Consider the following 24,182-nt stretch of genomic DNA (forward strand, 5'->3'; position numbering starts at 1 on the left):
GTATATTACAGGACATAAGAGGGCTATTATACTATTACATGTACAGGGTGGTAAAAGGATAAACCCTTGACCCTGAACGTCATTGTAATCATGGATGCAAACTCTACTGGATGATCATGGAAAACAGACTGGACCAAGTGTGGCCTATGTCAGGAGGTTAAGAAAGAAGATCTAAAATCTCCCCAGGCCAATCCTGCCAGAAGAGGGGATGATGGATATACGAACCTGGCAAAGAATATTCCTCTGTTTCACTCACTCAGTGCGCTACCAATCAAGCTAGACCCTGCAAGACTTGACGAAGGTTCTGGGATAGAGGAAATGTTGAGAAAAAATAAGGCACAATATCATGAAATTGCAGACTTCTGTTCAACAACACAAAGTTACACGGAGCTGATTGAAGTAAGATTCCACGAAAGCTCCAAGAAACTAAAACAAAACAATGCTTCTTCTGCGAAACTGAAGGAGGGAGCTTAGAGAAGCAATGACAATGCAAGTGGGAGCAAGAAAAAGCCAAAAACACTCAGTGATACAAAACTTCTTGCCAAAACAAGGAATGTCGCTGGAAGGATGCATAATCCACCTAAAGGTTGCTTTCTCTGAACTAGTCACCTACATTTGCGAGATGAAAAATGCCAGTGAGAGGCCACCGATTTTCAAGCTTGCTGATTTGACCAAGCTTTACAAGCAGAGGCTGGAACAGCTTGGTGTTGACCCGCCTGATGTTCATCCTACTCGACTCAAGGATCAGCTGCTTTTGCACATACCACAGCTGCAAGCTAATTGCCAAGGATGAGAAGTTCTGTTGGCTGTTGAAACTGATGTAGGTTCAATCCTATCAGAAGCATCCCGTTATGGTGAAGCGGTCCATCTAGCAAAAGCCGCTGGGATAATAAGACAAGACATGCTCTGTCAGAAGTCGAATTTCAGCAGCTATTTTCATGACAAAGACTTAGAACAGGCTGTGCCACCATCACTGCTTCAGTTTGTATGCATGACTGAACATGGTGCAGACATCAAGTCCCAGCTCCATCATGGAGCGCTGAAATCAGACTTTGCTATAACACAGCTTCTATGCTAGGGATGCAACAACTGACGGGAGCAAGTCTATAATCATCAAGGCTAATGACACAGATGTGCTAGTCATAGCAATATCTGTACTGCCATCCTTCCAGAAACTAGGTCTTCAGGAAATGTGGATTGCCTTTGGCCAAGGAGCCCATATGCGATGGATTCCAGTCCATGAGGTAGTTTCTGCAATTGGGCTTGAGAAAACTAGAGGGATCCCCTATCCCCTACTTTCACGCATTCACTGGATGTGACATTGTGTCTGCCTTCTGTGGGAAAGCGAAGAAATCTGCATGGCAGACTTGGAATGTATTTGATGATATTACTGACCCATTCATCAATCTCAGCCAGCATCCAACATTGATTCGTGATCTTGACATGCAGAGGCTGGAAAGATTCGTTGTCCTCATGTACGACAGATCAAGCGCAGCCACTGGTGTGGATGAAGCAAGGCTAGATCTGTTTGCCTGCAAGCAGAGGCCGACAACTCAATTCCACCAATGCAGGCAGCCCTCAGAGAACATGCAAAGCATGCAGCCTACCAGACTGGGATCATCTGGGGCCAGGCAACCCACTGTAATCCACACATGAACAGTCCAGCTGAATGGGGGGTGGACACAGAAAGGAGAAGCATGGCAGATACATTGGACAACACTACCACCGATTGCAGCAAGCTGTCAAGAACTGACAGTGCTCCTGTAAGAAGGTTTGCAAAGGAAGATGCAAGTGCTCTCAGGCAGAGCTTCCCTGCACATCACTCTGCAGCTGCAAATGTGAACAGTGGCAGATCTAGAAACAGCATCACGGTATGCATAACTTTGAAAATGTACTAGCAGGGACCAAACTTATGTAAAGAAAGACAAACATCTTGGTGGTCATCTTGAGAAATATGTCTCAGAGTGCTTTTTAAACAGGAAAATATAGTTGAGCAGGCTTCAAAACATAGGAATCCACACTTAGATCATGCAAATCAGACAACTACAAATATTTCTAAGCAAAACATCTACATCGGGTGGTTATTTTGGCCGCCATCTTGGATTTTCAATTGGCCAATCAGGCAGATTTGATTAGTATACCTTGTGCCAAATTTGATGCTTGTATCATCATTTGCACGATTTTTTTGTTATCTGCCCCACTACTTTATGATATTTGCAGTCTTTTGTTTATGTTTTTATGGTAACCCCCAACTGGCTTGTACTAAACACGCTGCAAAGGTGGATACATACCGGGTAAAAACCCTTGGGAGTCATTATCTAAGAAAGATCCGAATATTGGGTTGCCTGCACTGTTATGGCTCGTTTGGTAGGCAGAGTTCAACGGTTCAAGAAAGGCCTCTTATACCCTTGAACGTTCTACCACACTTATGGGCCAAACCCCTAACCAAGGGTCCACGCTGACATGAGACCAGCTAACCAGCTGGATGTCTAATGTAAAATATGAAAAATGAATTTTCCTTTTACTTTTATGAATGAATATAGGAATTCATAGTTCGGAAAAAACTGACTCTATCAAATATGAAAAGATGGGTTTATAAACATAAGGAAAAAAGAAATCTGGAATATACCGAATGTTATCAAGAGAGAGGCGAAGAATTATTTTTTTTTAAAATGTGATGAAAATTTAGACCTAGCAGATGCTATACCCATGCAGTTTTCTAGGATGGACGATGTTACACGTCTCTCTCTCTCTCTCTCTCTCTCTCTCTCTCTCTCTCTCTCTCTCTCTCTCTCTCTCTCTCTCTCTCAACTTTCTTTTTTGTGATCTCCAGATTTTCCTTTCATGCTAGTCCTACTATTCAATTTAGACAGTGATCCACACGAACAGAATAATTCCAACATGACATTTATTAATTTCATGGGAATTGTTTAAAAAGGAGATGGGCTTGTCTTAATGCCGTGTTCCGAACACACGGACATCTGTCATGCTTTGTTTGTTTGAAGTGACTTTATACATGTGTATATAATGCTGAAGTGACTTTATATACTGTACATGTATTATATATATGTGTATATATTACATTGCATAAGCATAGATTATATTTACATAAATGTATATATATACAGTATATATTAAAGGTAATATTATATATATATGTACATATATATATATATATATATATATATATACATATATATATATATATATATATATATATATATATATATATATATATATATACACATATATATGTATATATACATATATACTCGTATATGTACATATATATGTATGTATATATGAATCTTACCTTTATGTAAGTACAGTTATATATAAATCTATGCTTATGCAATGTATTATATACACATGTATATAAAGTCACTTCAGCGCCTAGGTAGTTCAAACAAAGCATGACAGATGTCCGTGTGTTCGGAAGCACGGCATTAAGACAAGTCCATCTCCTTTTAAACAATTCCCATGAAATTAATAAATGTCATGTTGGAATTATTCTGTTCGTGTGGATCACTGTCTAAACTGAATAGTAGGACTGGCATGAAAGGAAAATCTGGAGATCACAAAAAAGAAAGTTATGAGAGAGAGAGAGAGAGAGAGAGAGAGAGAGAGAGAGAGAGAGAGAGAGAGAGAGAGAGAGAGAGAGAGAGAGAGACGTGTAACATCGTCCATCCTAGAAAACTGCATAGGTATAACATCTGCTAGGCCTAAATTTTCATCACATTTTAAAAAAGAAATAATTATTCGCCGCTCTCTTGATAACATTCGGTATTCCAGATTTCTTTTTCCTTACATTTATAAACCAATATTTTCATATTTGACAGAGTCTCTGTTTTCTCCACACTATGCATTCCTTCATTCATTCATAAAAGTAAAAGGAAAATTCATTTGTCATATTTTTTGCATCCAGCGAGACCAAGGTGTTGCTTTTGTTATATATATATATATATATATATATATATATATATATATATATATATATATATATATATATATATATATATATACATATATATATATATATATATATATATATATATATATATATATATATATATATACTATATATATATATATATATATATGAAAGACCACAACCATAGTATAGTGAAAGCTCTTCTTGGGTAGAAGTGCAGCAGAAATATCTAGCCTGAACGATCCACATCCTACTCTGAAAAAAGGAGTTGCCGGAAGCCGCCCCTAATTAGATTTACGCGGGAATGAGACATCTGACGTTGGGAGGAAGACGCTTCTCCTTAGAGACTGATTCCAAGTCTTCTCTGTGTGACAGGTTACGATGCTTTGTTCCTCTTTTTTTTTTTTTTTTTTGTTTATCCTGCAGTTTTTGGTTATTTATGAGAGAAAAATATTTAGGGTCTCAAAAAGCGTTAATCGGTTTCGTCAAGTTGTCTATTAGAAATGAATTCTTTCTGTGTGCCTCCCTTTCTCTCTCTGACGCTTCCGGCGTGATTTTGTACCTCTAATTTTTGTGCTTTCGATTACTGCTTCCTTCATATTAGCTACAATATCCTCTGCCACATAGACTGTAGATGATAAAACAGAACTCATATCAGAAAACATGACAATCAAAGTGACATGACTAAAACAAGTAAAAAGCGAGACAGAAATGATTCGAAGGCCATGGAAGAGGAGAAAGGGATAACGGTAGCCGGTGCAGAAGCAATAGCAGCCTAGATTAAGACAATCAACCCCCAGAAAAAACAATGGCTCGTGATCTCATGCGCCAAGAAAAACAAAAACAAAATCTCATCAGCTGTAGGCACATTCCACCAAAAATGGAAATAAATGGTGGAACACGAGAAGCGATTGTTGGGCTCACTTTCTGTCGCAGAAGAAATATTTGGATGTGGGATGCTTATGAAAAAGCAAGATGAAAAGCGAAAGAGGTTGAAATGAAATTGTGTTGTAAGATGAGTCTGAGGGGTGTGAAGCATAGATAAGGCCAAGGGGGTCTGTAAAAAGGTTAGCGTATGTAAAGAGAGGAACAAGGGGATAGATTTTGAGCGTTGAACATGAGAATGAAAATATAACAACTACTGTAATAATATCATTATGGAGGGCGTGTAAGCTTTTATGAATATAAGCATAAAACTCCACCACTGCACATAGCAAGCTTCAATGCCATAGTAAAATGATAAGAGACATAAGGAAAAACCTAAAGAGGAGAATAACAAATAAATAGCATTCAAATATCAACAAATCAGCAGTCAAATAAATGTACGCATGCACTAAAAACGTAATGCTGAAAAGTGAATAAGTGAAAAACTAACTTGAAAATAAATAAGTGAATGCTAAATTTCTATCTGTATCGTGTTACACCGTAACTGATTTAAAGTATAAACGTGCTAAATAAAAGATGTTTACCTCCGAGTTGAGCCATAAGTCTTCAGTGCGGCCATTCTTTCGTCATCTGCAATTATTCCGAAATTACCGATGCAATTTCAGAACTATGTTCAAAGACTTAATATGCAGTTCGCTCGGCGGTCAGTGTTTCGGCACTAATTAATTCTCGTTATTCAATTAGATAAAAAGATGAATTATCACCACTGTTATCATAATTATTATTAAAGTCAGCTACTTTATTGCCATTGAGTAAATCCTTACGATGATTTTTTTTATTTTTGATAACTTGCATATCTTTAATTCCGATTACACATTAGGTACAAACAAGGTAAAAGAAATGATCTTACTGTTTTCGAAGTATTTTCAACCATTAATGACTTGTAAGATTTCGCACGTGTACTGCTGCTGAAGAAGTTCACATCAAATTACCTTTTCGATGCAATTATAAATATAATGTCTTCCCAATACATCAGTCAATACGCCCTTTCTTTTTTTTTTTTTTTAAGATTCTGGGTAAACAAGTTATTCTGAGGGGGTTGATTGACTGTAATTTGTCAGAATAGTCCTGTGACTAGTAGTTTTTCACGCTTAAGACATGTCCTGAAATACAGACTACAAATGCATATGACTACAAAACATCGCAGTTATTTTATGTTTCCATTTTGTATAAATCTATATCAATTTACAATGAAACTATATATACGATACACATGTACAAAGATCATTCCTATATGCACATTGACATAACGCAAAAAAAAAAAGGCTCAGCTAAAATTCTGAGAATAATTTTCCTAATGTGAGATAGGTCTATCTGAATGAGAATAGGTGAATCTCACTTGTAACTGTAATCGTCTCCTCACAAAATAAGGGGATTAAAGACCTTTTTCCAATTTGAATGCTTTTTCTGGGGCGATACTGATCCGTAATCTCGCTTTTATTCCTTTCCATTAAAATGAGACCAAGATATCAATTTGGTTTGTCTGTGCATTCTTTGACCTCAAGTATAACTTCCCATAAACAGCATTTAACTTCAGTACCTGGAATGCTCTCTGTCGTTATTGTTCTAATTTCTTAAGTGTGACAAGAAAATTATATCTTTTATTTTATATTATCTAGAGTACTTTGTCCAAGTACCTAACCTTCATTAGCCCACGTAATACTTGTCAAAATAAACTGTTCCACAAATACACAAATCTACTACTCACATAGGAGGGATTAATACCTGAGCTGTAAGTTTCAGTCAGACAGCTTTTACATTCTGAGGCTCCCCCGCAGGGAGTGCAAGATTGCTGTAAAATCGTTCAGTGTGCTGTTGGAAATTACTGAAGGTTTTTTGCATTCCTTAAGACTAATTGCACTCACTTTTTAGTCTTTCACTTTACTCCTATTCCATTTCTTTTCTTCAATCTTTGTCAAAACCGCCATCTATGTTTTTTCACTGGTTACAGAATGGCTGAGCATCTATTGGATGGAATGGCTTTGTGTCAAATTTTTTAATTAATCAATCACTTTTAGGTTATAACTTTGTTCCATACCACTCTTCTTTTAAAAAAACCTTTACTAAATGAATTTTAAGCATAAAATGAATTTACAAAATGGACCAAAACGTTTTTTTTCTCATAAACGTATGTAAACTCCTGTGGTTAGGATGCTCACGAATCAGAAACCCAACTGTTTTTATTTAATGTATATTCATATGGGCATTGACAGTTTCCTAAAACACATGATTTGAAACTGAAAAAGAAATCCCTTATGAGTCACATACAACATTGAGGGCTAAGACTGTAACCATAAAAAGATGTAAAAGAGAAATACGGATATAAACTGTATATATACAATATATGTATGTATATCATTTATTTACATTTGAAATATCGAGGATAATAAGGTATATATATATGACACGTTGGATATCAATATCAGATTATCTACTAAAGAGAGGGCAATATTTATCTAGATATATACATTTGCAAGTGCACAGAGCTGTGCAGGAAGACCCATATATAGCACTTGCACCTTTCCCGACAGCCTGCTTTGCATCCACATTTATATAGCTGTTGGCAAGTATCTTTTATATATGTATAGTAAATTATCCAGAGGACTTGCCATGCTTCATAGATATTTGCCATCCCCACTAGCAGGGTTATCTGGCTATGGCTGATATTTATATACTGCCCCACACACAACCAGCCTGACCACGTTAGAGCACGCTGGCATTGCAGTGTGTTGGAGGGGGCTCCCTGGTTGGTCCCAAAATGGCAAGATGAAACCTTTGTTTTCTGGAAAAACATATCAAGTCTAGCCTCATCCACAGTGCCAGCAGTAATTTATATATTCATACATAGATATGACAAACCTCTCCAGGACCTATCAGGTCACTCTCTTCCACTCTGAGAGGGTAGTGACTCAGTTTGGAGAATATATATATATCTGGAAAGATGTTCCATGTCTATAGGCGGTCTTATATGCCCTTGCTCCGGAAGGCTTATACATATATCACAGCCTAAAACGCATGGAAGAATAGCATGCCATTCACCTTCTCCTGGCCCAGAGAGTTGCATAGGTCATATACAGCAATCCATATATATATCTATATATATGGCCAAATGCCACCCATAGCTTATCTAGCCCTAGATTGTGGAGAGTGGAGAATCCCAGCCTGCAAATGACAAGAACATCTGTGAAAATACAACAGTGATGGTCTTGGCTCCATGTTCTGGCATATTTGGCATGGAGAAAGATGAGGTGTCAGCTAATCTGTTAATAGCATTCTGTATCCCTTTCAACTTTCTCTTCTTGAACATGAGTGCTGGAGACTTTGCTTCCAGACCCTTTCGTGGCAATGACAACATTTGTGGGAGGCAGATTAAAAGAGGACAGCTTTGTCATGAACAACTGGAACTTTTGAGTCTTGATGATGCCGTGTCATAGGAAATTGACACAAACCCTAATCTACTTGTGGATAACCTGCGCCTGACCCCTGACCAAAGTTGGATAAGGGTCTCACTTTGAGGCTGGAGCAAGACATCTGTATACATCTCCTACAGAGATGTGACCATGTGGTCCTATCTTGTGCTTTAGTATTTGTATCACAGGCAAGCCCTTCGCAAAAAGTGCATTAGCCCTCAAAGCTTTCCTCTTCTTTAAGGTAAAGTGATCTGGACCAAAGCTGATTCTTCCAGTCAGGTCACACTGTTTTGGTTCTTTGTAAACTTACTATTTCCATTTCTAACATGACTCTCCAGGACCGAGGTCAATCTTGGCTTGTTAGGACAGTGTTCATGACATGTTTAAATAATTCATAAAATCGTGTGTTCTGAAATATGGCAGATGCTACTTGTCCATGGATTTTAGCGTCCTTAGTGGGTTTAAGATGGATGAATCGATCCATTTACAGATCACTGTTAGTGGTGAAATCAACCATGACTTTTGTCAGCATCTGGGGACAGACCACGGATATCCTCCAATTTTCCCATTTATAATTAATCTCTCAGGCCTAACTGCCTGATTAATCCATTTCATCTTCTGATATTTCATTTTATGTAAATACTGATTTAAACTTTTCTAACATGTTTACTTACAAATGGTTTTGTGAATAGAGTCCCATCAGCTCAAATAAATTGTTTACTTGTCTTTTTACGATTTCTGAATCAACAGTTGTTAGAGTTTATACAAAAATAGAGGTGAACTAACAAAGAAAATATATCCTGGTCTGACTTTGATGCTGACACAAGGCACAGTCTTGAGAGATTTCAGCCCCATGCTAACAAACCATCTGTAAACTGGAGCAGATTTAGGCACAGAATTAAAAGCCAGTAAGGACTCAGTAAAATATACATAGGGCAAGGTGACTGATGGTCAAGAAGCCTTGAACACACGATTTTATGTAATTATTTAAACATGGCATTTATGATAAACTGCCTCTAAAAGGCAAGATTGATATGGAAACACTTCCACTTAGAAATCCTTTTGAAATGCAAGAATTAAAACAGTGTGACTGACTGGAAGAAGCCTCAACAGATCAATTTACCTACTAGAAGAGGTGGCTTTGAGGGTAATGGTGGGAGGAATTGGTGACTCTTCACTGGTAAGAATACTAAAGGTTAAATTGTATAAATGGCGACCTTTTTGCCTTAGATCTCGAAATCTGACTGGCAGATTAAATTTGTTTTTGCAGCTTGTTGTATCAGTGACTAGAACTAGGCTGGGTGAGAGACAAAGAAACTGAACCTCAGTGCTAAACCATGTGTACAGTCAAGGAGTTCCTCAGTGAGCATTTTTATTTTATGTTGTATAGGGCGAACAAAGACTGAAAATGGAAATAAGGAAATGTTGTGCAAGTGACATGCAATCCAGTCATCGAGAAGAGAGAATTAGTATCCTTACACAAGCTTTGAAGGCCCCTGCATGAAGGCTGTCATGTTTTTCACATAGGTGCCACTTTCTTAGGAAAATGCAAGCGTTGAAAAAATGGGGGAAATAGTGCAGTTTTCCTCCTTGTGTTATCCAGACAATTTGTGGTCCTGGACTAGCTAGGCACATGTTTTAGATCCCAGTGGGTGTTGTTAAACAGCAAATTTCCATATCACTGGAATTTTGAGCATTTTTCACCTCTCTCTCTCTCTCTCACCTTCATCCAGAGGTTGCTGGAATCCATTATCAAATGCATTAGAGTAATTTCACTGAAACATAAAATTTGTTTGCTTCATATTTTCATTTGTACCCATTCCTGGTCTAGTGATCATTGATGTTTCTTGGAGGTGCATTTCCATTCAATAACTCTTTTGTCTATTTCATTCAAAGACAACACAAACTTTTTTTTGTTTATTTGTGGTTATCTTTGATTTGCATCAGTCTACTTCTGACCACATGGTTTCATTTTGTTCCCAGGGTAATTTTACCACCTTAAAGAGAAATTTTATCTTTGGGTTCAACCTCTAAATAAACCATCATTCATCCAGTGCCATTTAATATGTTTGTATCTGTACACCATCCAGGAAAATGAACCATCTGGTCATTGCCCTTTCTTGCCAGGTGCTACCAGGCGACCTTGAGCTGTCAGTTACTGTCAAAACCAGGTGGCTATCTAACTATAGCTGGTCTGGGGCTGTTAGGCTAAAATTTGGGAAAGGCAAACTATACTGCACGTCTAAGACTACAGGATTAAAGGCTCTTATTAGGCTTGGTAACTGAACCCCTTTATCAGTGTAACTTGCAGTAATATAATTGTGCCTGGTTCCGTGCTCGACGATGAACACTCTTTTAAATTTATTAATTTTCCTTCAAAATGGCTGGTTTTCTAAACCACCAATTTGCATAGGATCTAAAACAGAAACCAAGATCCATGCGTCAGTGTTCTCCAAGCATTTCTTTTTTAGGTTTATATTGTTCCTTTCTTTTTATATATTTTTTTAATTTTATTTTTAAAAATTTTTTGTTGGGGCTATTATTCTATGAGTGTCATGAAACATAATGAGTTCCCAAAAATAACCTGTGGATTGGGATTCCCATAAAGGAAAAATACATTTTTTCTTAAACAAGAAAAACCTGTCGAACGGGCAAATGCCATCTTGGAACCATATTAAATTTTTGCCTTAGCCAGCCTTGTCATAGAGGGAACGAAATAAAACCAAAGTTCCTACTCCTCTGGGACAAAACTAAACCAGTTCCCTGCAAACAAATCCACGCCCTATGAGGCAAAGCCAATACAAGAAAATTATTGGGAATGGGCAAACGCTCCCCAAACAAAGGTTTGAGAAAGTTTTTGGCCAAGTCCGTTGTGAATCCTAAACCACATCCTACGAGATAAAGTTAAAAATCAGTTCCCTGTGGACAAATCATTTCTTTTCTTGATCTTAACCAAAACACCCAACTAACCTTTTCACTGTCTACATTACAGTCCATGGCTGATAGAATACAATTTACGTGGCATTTTGAGACATATTAAAATTCATTAATCAGAACAAACTAAGTCTTATTCAGACATATTGAAACCAGTTCATCAGAACAAACCTGGGTCTTTTCAGAACAGAAAAAAATTTGAGTAAATTTTTCAGACATAATTGATTTTCTAAAGGGTCACACCCATCTAAGCATTATCTCCAGATGTCTACGACATCCCAAACCCAACAAAATGACTCCAAGTTCTATATGTCCACTGGAAAGGACATGGGACTGTCAGGACAAGCCCTGAGGGACTGGGTCCAAGAGAAGGTAGATGATGCCGCAGAAAAAGAGGAAGAACGTCAGGAAAGGGAGAAAGAAAGAAAGGAGAAGAAGGAAGAACAAGAAAGAAGGGAGAAGGAAGAACAAGAATGAAAGGAGAAAAAGGAAGAACAAGAAAGAAAGGAGAAGAAGGAATATAAGATAGGCTGGATAGATTTTTTAATTTAAAACAAGAAAGAAAGGATAGGCTTGAAATTTAGGAAAAGCAGTGGCCCATGAGCTGCAGATGGCCCAAATTGGCACTGCCAATCCGCTGCATATAACTGGCATATCTGCCCTCACTCAGGCTCATATATTCATGCCCAAGTGGACTGAGGCAGAGTTTGAGGTGTGGCTGATGGGCAGAAAGGGTCCTTAGCGATTACCCACTTGCTCCCACTGAAGGCTCCCAACCTTTTTGTTTCTTTGGAGGAAAGGGTCTAATTGCTTTCAAAGCCCTCCCTGAGGCAGATCAAGGGAAATGGGTGGAAGTGCACCAGGCAATCACCAAGGTATACAAGATCACCCCTGAAAGCTGGAGACGATGCTGGAGAGGCCAGATAAGAGAAGCAGGACAGACCTGGTCTGACTGGGCTTATCAATCAGATAGGGTCCTCTCTAAATGGCTAGAGTCCCTGGGAGTCTCCACTGCCAAGGACATCCTCGAGCGATTTCAAGACTGAAAACTTTTTATATTATGCCCCTTCCACCCTAGCCACCCATGTATGCAAAAAGGTGCCCATGACTGTAATGGATTGCTGTCGCCTTGCTGACAATAGGACACTCATTACGCCCATGCAAGTTCATTGGGACATAAAATATGCCCTCCTTCTTTCACCTTCAGCACCCCTCCGCCCAAGAATGGGCACTCACAGAAAGGCTTTGTTGTTGTGGGTTTGCAAGAAAGTGGCATTGGTAAATAAGCAGTTTCAGCAGTGCTACGGTGGAATGTGTCGAGCAGTGAATGCCTCAGGCGCCACCCACAGCACCTTTCAAACATCTCCCGGGAATCTGGTAACTAAGCAGCTTACACCCTCCTCAGGGTCAGTGCCAAGAGATTACAGCCAGAGCTATTGCATGGCTTGCAAAGTTTATGGCCACTAACCCACATGGGCAAAATGCCATTATAATAAATGAAGTACTTTTAGCCATTGCCTTGGCAGTTACAAAGACCAAAGTCCTTATTAATTTTCCAGCTGAGGGTCCCATATATGTGGCACCTCCTTGAGTTAGCTACTAAACCTGCCAGGTCAAGGCATTTGATGACTCTATCGCAAATTTAATAAATCAGGAAAGACAAAGTTTTGTTGGAGCTACTCATTAACTCCTTAAACTTGTCACAATTTCTGGGTATCATTCAATTTAAAATGATTTACTGTTCAGTTGAGAACACAAGACCTCATGGATCCATAAATTTGCAACCTTGCAGTAGGATTGGCTATTTTCCTGGAGGTTATAACATCCTCCTGGGGAAGGAGAGAGTGGTTTTGTGAACTGGTTACAGAAAAAAATTTCTAAATCCCCAAATTTTTCAGTTAGGCATGAGTGTGAGGTTTCAAATGCCTGATGGGACAACTGCCAGTGCCACCTGAGTACGATGTGCAGTCGCCCCCTCCATCATTTTCGATCCCAGATCCCATTCTGGTGCCCGGCCCTGCCCCAGTGCCAGTGCCGGGTTTAGCAAACAGATCTCCCTCCAGGAGATCCCAGAACGAGGTTCTCTAAATGTTCAGTGCGAGAACACTGAGCAGCCAAGTTTTGGAGGATCATCCTTGTTGTGGGTGATTCCAGATCAAATAACAGTTTCTGACCCTGCCTTCTGGGTGCCAGCAGCGCACGCCCCAATCTCCTGAGAGATCCAACCTGGTTCTCTTCTGATGGCCTGGCGTTTTCCAGGACCAGCCTTTGGTGAAGAGAGACAGCATTTCCGAGTATCACCTCAACTGAGGTTGTGGCCTCGCAACCCATGCCTGAGCTGGTCACTGGTTGGACCAAGAACCGAGGAGGAGGTCCACTGCAACCTCTTATTTTTAGTCCCCTTCGGACACGACCATGGGCAAAAGGATTCTGCCGTGTCTCAAATGGCCGATGAACTTGTTAACTGCAGCAGCTTTAGAGTTGTGTATTGTTGTTCAGTGGCTCTGGTAAATAAGCTGACTCAGATGGCACTCCAATGGTCATCCTATGGCTCTGATGATGACCGATTCATTACCAAGGAGAACCATCAGTCTAAAGAGATCTATGGCAGAAATCAATTAGGTCAAACATCATTGTTATTAAAGAGAGCTAGAGCAGTGTCTGGCTCAAGTAACTGTATTTTGGCACAGCTTTTGCCACATTATTTACGATTGAGATTGTTTATCCAGAAGAGGGTGTCAGGTTAAGACATTGTTTATTTTAATTTAAACTCTGTTATATTTATTTTTCCTTCAACCTTTTTTCCTTTCAGTATTTTGTTAAATTAATAAATTATTTTACGCCTCACATTTTTTTATAGTTTACCTCCTTCCTCCTTTGTCTGCCAATGCAGAGTCATTCCAGACATCCCGATATTTTTGTATTTAATGAACCTTTGAACCTTGGGCAAAAGAATAAACCTAAGCCATTTTTATAGGCTAAAGAGTATAATTTCGGCATATTAATCATAACTTTTTCTTTAACATTATCATTTGCCTTCTTTGTTATTCTCTTGTAATTTAAACCCCGAGTCCGCGAATTGAAAAGACTGTCTGTCCTTCAATGTACTTAGCTTCATGCTCTTAAGCACCATTGACTTCAGTGCCACGTCTTGGCACTGTGCTGTCAACTTAAGTAACATGGCGACACCTAACGAAGACCATGTATATTTCATTGTAATAATGCCTCCTCAAGGCAAACTAACTGCATGTCTTTGACTGTAACAGCTATTAAAAGTTAAGTGCATGATTATTGTAAGACTTACATTAAGGAAATCACGTACAGTTATTGTGTTTAATATTTACTGTAACTTTCTTATATTCGTAACTGTTCCTGTTTCAAAATAACAGTAACTTATGATTTATTGTATTTAACACTTTTGAAAAATTTACTTATATTTCTTTTGAGATTTACCTTAAGGAGGTCAATTAAGGTTAGTGTTTTTTAATATTTACAGTAACTTTCTTATAGTGTAAATGTACCTGCTTTGAAGTAACAGTAATCTTATAAGGTTAAAACCTATATTTTTCTCCCTTACTCTGCGATTAACGTGAAATATTGAATTCTTTATCAAGTAAATTTTCAGATATCTCATATGGCGCAGAGAGATTTAGGTTACTAAGTATACATGAGTGCAATTAACGAGAAAATTAGAGTAATATAAAGCATTTGTCAGCTGAATCCTTGGTTTGGTAGACATTCGCACACGACTGAAGGTGCAAGATGTCAACTTGGGCAGGGAGTTATTATATTTTCCCATGACTCCCAGCCATCAAATGCTTCATTTAAAGCTGGAAAATACAACAGTGCATTTTGGGCACTGCCTGACAAGGAAGGGCAAAAGGAATAGAGGCCCCTCCCTTAATCTGTTAATAGCACTCTGTATCCCTTTCAACTTTCTCTTCTTGAACAAATGATGCTGTGGGAGACTTTGCTTTCAGACCCTAAGCCTGGCTGGAGGCAGGAATAGCACTGGGGAGGCAGATTAAAAGAGGACAGCTGGCATGAACACCTGGACTTTTGAGTCACAGATGATGCCCGTGCATAGGGAAATGACACCAACCCCTAATCTACCTGTGGATAACCTCCTGACCCCTGACCAAAGTCATATAAGGGTCTCACTGAAGGAACAAGCGAGAGAGACATTGCTGGATGTGAGGAAGACACATCTCCTTTCCATTCCCGCCTCCTTCGGAGAGCCATGCCCTATCACGTGGTCCTGTCTTGTAGGGACCTTTAGTATTCTTACCAGTGAAGCCCTTAGCCCTTCCTCCGCTGCCATTACCCTCGCTGAAGCCACCTCTTCTACAAGTTAAAATGATCTGTTGCAAAGGTTCTTCCAGTCAGTCACACTGTTTTAATTCTCGTACTAAACTTCCTATTTCCATTCCTAAGTGGAAGTGTTTCCATATCAATCTTGGCTTGTTAGGGCAGTGTTACGTAAATGCCTGTGTTTAAATAATTACATAAAATCGTGTGTTCAAGGCTTCTTGGCACCCTCTGTGCTCGCCTTGTCCTATGTATATTTTACTGCATCCTAACTGGCTTTTAATTCGTTTATCTCTCCGTTTACGGAGGGTTTGTTAGCCGTGGAAATCTCTCTTGACTGTGCCTTGTGTCAGCATCGTCACAACAACGAGTATACTTTCAAGTTTTCCCATTTATAATTAACCTCTCAGGCCTTGCCTGCCTGATTAGTCCATTTCATCTTCTAATATTTCATTTCCTGTAAATACACATAATTTTAAACTTACCCTAACGTGTTTACTTACAAATACCTTGTTTTTAGAGCCCTCAGCAGAGTTTATCAAATAAATTCGAAACCATTAATTTAGAGTCTTGTTTTTATCGATTTCCCTGAATCAATATAGTATAGAGTTTATACAAAAATATATATTATATATTATATATATAAACATATATATATATATATATATATATATATATATATATATATATATATATATATATATATATATATATATATATATATATATATATATATATATATATATATATATATACAATGTATATATATATATATATATATATATATATATATATATATATATATATATATATATATATATATATATATATATATATATATATATATATATATATACAATATATATATATATATATATATATATATATATATATATATATATATATATATACAAAATATATATATATATATATATATATATATATATATATATATATATATATATATATATATATGTGTGTGTGAAATGAACACATGGGAAGGTGTTACGATGTGTCAGAAAAAATATATGTACATATATCGCTCTGGAACCCTTGAGGGTTGAAGTTTCATTCCTTGGTACTTGAGAGGTAATTTATTTTCTGAATATGAAACTGAGGGTGGTTACTTTGAGTTCCATGGTATTATCTTAGTTCCATCGGATTTGATGTGGAAGCCGCTCTTGGTTACAGTGATATTTTTATTTAACTGAAAAGGAGGTCTTCTTAAAAATGTATGTGCTTTTTAATATTGAACAGTATTTCATATTTCATTAATTTTGTTAAGTGATTTAGTTTCCAACAGAATTAATACTCTGAAATAGTATATGCGGTATGAAAACTATTTATGATATCTATCATCACAGAGCTGGAGATTCACATTTTCGAAACTCATTGAAAGAGTTATCTCACTGAAATATAGTTGCGGCTCGATTTTCAATTATTTAAAATCATGTTTTGTAAAGGCCATAAAATTACAAATGTTGCGGAAGGTCATTTATTGCAGAAAATTCAACACGAATGCATATTCTATCAGCATTTTTACATTAAATCACCATCCGCTGAACAGTTGGTTTGAAATTTACGTATTCAAAATACTTCAACCGTAAGTAACAGCAATGTTTTGTTGTTATTTACCACTGGAAAGGTATTCCACTGGAAATATTTGCACATAAAGCAATAATTACGCATGATGATCATATGAATACAAGGCTTTGTTTTGGGAGATTTTTATGTAGGTTTCCTGGTCATTGATATAATATACAACTCTTTTTAACAACACTAATAAGGAAAACAAATTTTTATCATGTTAGCTCAAAAAAATTTATAAATATCCAAGCTACAACAACTAATGCATTTGGTCACAAGGCTTTATAACTGTACTAATGACTGAGTGATGTCGCTACTTTAGTGCTCATGACCAACTTAGATAAATTTTGAAATTCCTGTTCGCTCCAAAATTTTATGAATTTGAATCTATTCGAATGGTTACTCAGCTGGTGAATTATCAGCCTATTGTTATCTGCTTAAGAAGAAGAAGAAGAAGAAGAAGAAGAAGAAGAAGAAGAAGAAGAAGAAGAAGAGATACTTAGTACAGTACTTTGGCTGCGTGTTGGTTTTTACTTTGAACCGTATATAATTTTTTTAAGATGATCATTGATATAACTGTAAATGTGTAATATATTGCCCGATCATTTGTCATGGCCTGTTTATTTTGAAATCACCGAATCCTCGGTAAAGAGCTTTTTCAGTTTTGCCTACAGTGTAACAATTAAATTATTGTTACCAGATTTCGAAGATAAGAATATATATAGATATGTTATATAGCGTTAATAAATATCAGAGATATTCAAGTTCCAAATAATCCTATGAAACGTTTTTTCCCATTACGACTTTTAAAAGCATGAAAATGATATGATATGTTAACTCAAATTTAAACAAAGGAAGAGTATACTGATACATTTTAAATGGTTCTCATTTTCTCTTAGCTGAGGATGTTGGTGTTAATTTTGGTTGAAAACAAAAAAAAAAAAAAAATAGATATTTTTAAGTAAAATTTTCAAACAAATCCATTAAAGCCTCTGGACCGGGACAAAATATAGGATTTTTATCTGAGACAAAATGCATGTGCTGTAAAGAAAGCAAAAAATGGCGCCCTAAGGAGAGAGAAAAAAATCATGGAATTTTTTAAGGGGAAGACTTTGCATTTTACAGTACGATGTACAGTATTCATTTGAGAATAATCGGTCCGTTGAAGATTTTGTCACGTATGTTTTGTTTATATATATACATATATATATATAATATATATAATATATATATATATATATATATATATATATATATATATATATATATATATATATATATATATATATATATATATATATATATATATATAATTACAGTATTCACTTGAAAATGAAAAAATTTGTATAAGACTTTCAACTTTTATTCAAAGTCATCTTCAGTACCCTGAAGATGACTTTGAATAAAAGTTGAAAATCTTGGTACCAATATTCATTTTCACGTGAGGACTTATTATATACTTCATCCACGGGACCATTATGGAAATTACAAGATATATATATATATATATATATATATATATATATATATATATATATATATATATATATATATATATATGTGTGTGTGTGTGTGTGTGTGTGTGTGTGTGTGTGTATATAAATGAATCACAAAAAAATATGGAACATGATGAATATATAAATAAAGACAAATTCCTTCATGGATTTTGTCTTTATATATATATATATATATATATATATATATATATATATATATATATATATATATATATATAGATATATAAATGGGTAGTTTATGGTTTACTGGGGAACTGCGCAACAACCAACCAAATCCCTCTGCATAGGTAAGTAGTTCGACCTCGACCCACCACGCGACCCCACACAACCCCAAGCAACCCCATTCTAGCACAGAATTCAAACTGTTAACATGGCTTTTTCATATCCGTCTCACGTTCAATTTGCAGCTGCAAGTCCAGTCACTATTATTGATTTGGCTAAATTATGTGACGATGAAAGTGAATTGCATTTGTTTCTGATGAAAAGTGGCCTTTTAGGCGATTTTAGTGGTCTGTATGAACAGTGTAAAGAAGGAACAGTTAGTCTTGTGAAAGATGAAAACAAACGGAACAGCCAATGCCTGTTGTCCAAAACAAAAGAAGAATCGACTTGCCAGAATGGTCCAACAATTCCGATTTCGAATAAGGTACGTGTGTTTTTTATAAATATAATATAAGGGGAGTATGGTAGGATTCTCTTGGTTAGGATAGTAAATCATCGATAACTAGAGGTTAGGGGTCAAATTTCATTCCCTGGAAACCCCTGTGGGAAGCGCATGCAGTGCAATATTGCTGCTTGCCAGAACTTACGTGCTTACCAAGAATCATTGAACTCTAAAATTTTGTGGTAAATATTACCTTTTGTCTTGTCGCCATTTTTGTTGAGTGTCCATAACCCCAATTTTCTTGTCAGAGCTTACTGCCATTTAGTGGTAGGTTCTGGCTAGAAAACTGGCTGAATACAGGGTTGCCCCAGTATATTTGTATGTATATATATGTATGTATATATATATATACACACACATATATATATATATATATATATACATAATACATACATACATACATACATACATATATATATATGTATGTATATATATATTTGTCACGTTATGATGGTATTTATGGTATATATATTGCTGCCTATACCTTCAATTTTTTTTTTTTTGATGTTTGACTCGGTGAGCTGCCGGTTTTCTGTCGTCAGTCGGGTCTGGTAGGGCAGGTGGCAGGCAGCAGCAGGCAGTTTTTGATCCGTTGGTCGAAGGTTTTTGAGCCATTACAGCACGTCGTAAAAGTGTGACCATGAGTAGTCGTTGACCACGAGCTGCTCATCTTTGATGACAAGGCTGTCCTGCACTCCATCGGGGTTTTCTGGTTTGTGGGTTTTGTCCCTGTGGCAGCTGAGGGGTCTTGGTAACTATGGAGGACGTATGTTTTTTTTTCTGCCTGCTGTTGTTTATTTTTGCCTTTTTTTCCCTTTTTTTTTATTTTAACTTGATTTTGTTTAGTGCCTTTTGGTTTTTCTTGTATTTATGGTTTTTATCTTTTTACCAGACCTGACCCTTGTAAATATTGTAAATTAATTTTGAGCTCATTATATTGTTTTTGTTGTTTTCCCCTCCTTTGTTTGTTGCATCTGCCGTCAGTCATGACAGCCCCGTTCTGAGTATGTTAAAGAATATAAGCCCATCGGTCGTTACAATGGCGACCGTGACAGGATGGCTCACAATCATTGATGGGAATGAGTGTAAAAAAAAAAAAATAATCTTTTTTTTTTCTTTTAGGTGGGAGGTGTCTCAGTGATGGTTTTGGGAACTGCTGGTTCCCGCTTGTTCCCTTTTGTGGATTGCTGCCTCCTTACCTTCAAGTTTTTTTTCGTTTTGATGTTTTCATCGGTGAGCTGCCGGTTTTTCTGTCGTCAGTCGGGTCTGGTAGGGCAGCGAGGTAGCGGCAGTGGCAGCAGCAGGCAGTTTTTTGGAGTCGACGTTGGTCGAGTTTTTGAGCAGCAAATTGAGCATTACGAAGTGGAGCACGTCAATGAGGTGGAGTGTGACCATGAGTAGTATATATATGCTCATCTTGATGACAGCGTGAGGCTGTCCTGACGTCTCCATCGGGTTTTCTGGTTTGTGGGTTTTTGTCCCTGTATGCAGCTGAGGGCTGTCTTGGTGCCCCGATGGAGGACGTATGTTTGTTTTTTTTTCTGCCTGCTGTTGTTTATTTTGCCTTTTTTTTTAAAGCTACTTTTTTTTATTTTATTTTGATTTTGTTTAGTGCTGCCTTTTGGTTTTTTCTTGTATTTATGGTTTTTATCTTTTACCAGACCTGACTCACTTGTAAATATTGTAAATTAATTTTGAGCTCATTATATTGTTTTTGTTGTTTTCCCTCCTTTGTTTGTTGCATCTGCCGTCAGTCATGACAGCCCCGTCCTGAGTATGTTAAAGAACCTGCATAACGGCCCACTCGGGTCGTTACAATATTTATATATATGTATATATATATATATAAATTTCTGACTCACGTCGGGATCGAACCCAGGTCTTTCAGGTGGAAGGCAAGGGCGCTATCCACTAGGCCATACAAGTTCAAAAGAAGTTGGAACCTGAGAGCAACTGCACCCAAGGAACTACCTGGGCAAGCTAACTACTTGCATACCAGCTTAGTTTTCCCAACTTCCCGACTCAGTAATGACCCAATAGACAGCATTTCATTCGAATTATCCTTCTGAGTGAATAAGATAGAAATAATCAACACACAATCACGTGTGGAACAGAAATAAATTTCTGACTCATGTCGGGATCGATCACACGTGAGTCAGAAATTTATTTCTGTTCCACATATTGTGTGTTGATTATTTATATGTTTATATATGTATATATAAATATATATATATATATATATATATATATATATATATATATATATATATATATATATATATATATATATATATATATATATATATATATATATATATATATATATATATATATATATATATATATATATATATATATATATATATATATATATATATATATATATATATATATATATATATATATATATATATATATATATATATATATATATATATATATATATATATATATATATATATATATATATATATATATATATATATATATATATATATATGTGTGTGTGTGTGTGTGTGTGTGTGTGTGTGTGTGTGCATGTGTGTGTGTGAGATCTGAAAATCACAAAAGATGCGAGTGATTTAGAATAAGCGAAAAAAAGAAAATAAAACTGTTCATTCCCCACCAGGGAATTAACAATCTTTTGGCAGGACTGTTCATTCCCACCATTAGGGAATTAACATTTTAATCATATATATATATATATATATATGGATCTTCTGATTTAATTTATATATATTTATATATATATATATATATATATATATATATATATATATATATATATATATATATATATATATATATATATATATATATATATATATATATATATAAGAAAAGGCTCATAAAACACTATTTAAACTTTGAAACCATATATATCTGGGCACTTGCTTCTGTGCCCTGTTCACTGGTAGAATAAGGACAGATGAAATGTTACAAGGGTATATATACAAAACATAAAGGTGTGGCCTTAAGTCTCCGATGGTATGAAGGTGACTGTTTCCTAAGAAGGAGGAGAATGACCAATTCCCTAGTGGTTTTTGGCCTCATTAGCTCCCGTTTGGTGACGGATCTGGAGGTCGCGTTTCTTGGGTCATCTTCTTCAGGAGGGGTCTGAGGATTAAAGCGTCGATGTCGTCTGATTTCCAGTGTCCTCCTGACAGGTTCATATTGTTGGTTTGATTGATGATAGCAGATTCCAGCATCTTTCTTTTGTACGGACAGCTACTTTTGAAAACCAACTCCGCCCCACTCCAGTTTATGACATGTCCTGTATTTCTGGTACTTAGGAAAATCCACGAACTCTACGAAGCGTAAGGTACTGATCTTTTGTGCCATGTTATTCTTTGCGAGAGCGATCTACCTGTCTCGCCTACGTAAATGTCATTACAATTGCTACACGGTATCTTGTAAACTCCGGCTTCTTCCCCTTTGTTATTTAAGTATACGTTAATGAGCGAACTCCCGATGGATTTGGGATAATGGAAAATGAAGGAATTGTTAGACCTGAGTTGTTCGGTGGCTTTTTGGATGTTTTCGTCTTACGGAAGCTTTATTTTGTTGTTGAAATCTATTTGTCTGTTGTGAGTGGGACCTCTATAGTATATTTTATTCGCTTTGTTAATAGCCCTCTCGATAATGTGTGGTGGATAGAGCAGTTGCGTTAGTTGTTGGCGGATCGTGTTGAATTCTTTATCTAGGTACTCATTGAACATATCCTAAGTCCTTTGAGGAATAAGTTGCACCCTACCATGATTTTTACAGAGACATCGTGGTAGCTTAAGAAATGAATGTAGGAAACAGCGAAGGTGAGTTTTCTATATACTGTAAATGCATATCTGTTCTGTTTTCTTATGATCAGTACATCTAGGAACGGCAGTTTTTCGTCCTTTTCCCATTCCGTTTTAAATTTTATGGTCAGAACTAGCAAATTTAGCCTATTAAAAAGTTCATTAAAGTCCCCCCAGCTATTGTCCCAGAAAGTAAAGATATCATCTACGTATCTAAGCCAGATCATATTATGGGGTTTGATAGACGACAAAAGTTCTGTTTCAAAATATTCCATGTACAAGTTTGCTAGAAGGGGTGATAGGGGACTTCCCATGCTACAGCCAAATTTTTGTTTGTAAAAATTACCATTGAAAGAAAACACGTTGTTAGTTACACAGAGGTTGATAAGTTTTAAAGTTTTATCTATGCCAAGAGGAAAATGGTCTTCATATGGTTGTAACTTCCTCTCTAAGAAAGACAACACGTCGGCAATTGGGACTTTAATAAATAATGACTCGACGTCTAGGCTGAGCAATTTGATGTTGTTTGAGAGGATGTTTAAACTCTTAAATTTTTGTATAAAATCCTCAGCATGTTTGATGTGGGAGGATGAGTAGGTTCCTAGAAAGGGTGATAACAGGTCTGCGAGCCATTTTGATAATTTGTACATGAAAGAGCCCCTGCTAGATATTATGGGGCGTAAAGGAATCCATCTTTATGTGTTTTCGGGAGGCCGTAAAAATAGGGAAGAGAGGGGTTGATTACCTTGAATGTCTCTAGTAGTTCTATGTCCTTCTTATTGCCCCCTATGGTTCTGACTGATTTGTTAAATTGAGCAGCAATATTTGTTGTGGGATCTTTCGTTAATTTGTCATAGGTCTCAGTATCGTTTAGAAGTTCTTGAACTTTATTGATGTATGTCTCCTTGTCTAAGAAAACTATTTTCCCGTCTTTGTCAGATTTTGTGATGATGATATCCCCCCTTTTCCTTAAACTAACTAACGCATTTTGGAAGTCCCCTATCACCCCTTCTAGCAAACTTGTACATGGAATATTTTGAAACAGAACTTTTGTCGTCTATCAAACCCCGTAATATGATCTGGCTTAGATAC

This window comes from Macrobrachium rosenbergii, chromosome 41 (genome assembly GCF_040412425.1).
Source record: "Macrobrachium rosenbergii isolate ZJJX-2024 chromosome 41, ASM4041242v1, whole genome shotgun sequence".
In the NCBI taxonomy this organism is placed as follows: Eukaryota; Metazoa; Arthropoda; class Malacostraca; order Decapoda; family Palaemonidae; genus Macrobrachium; species Macrobrachium rosenbergii.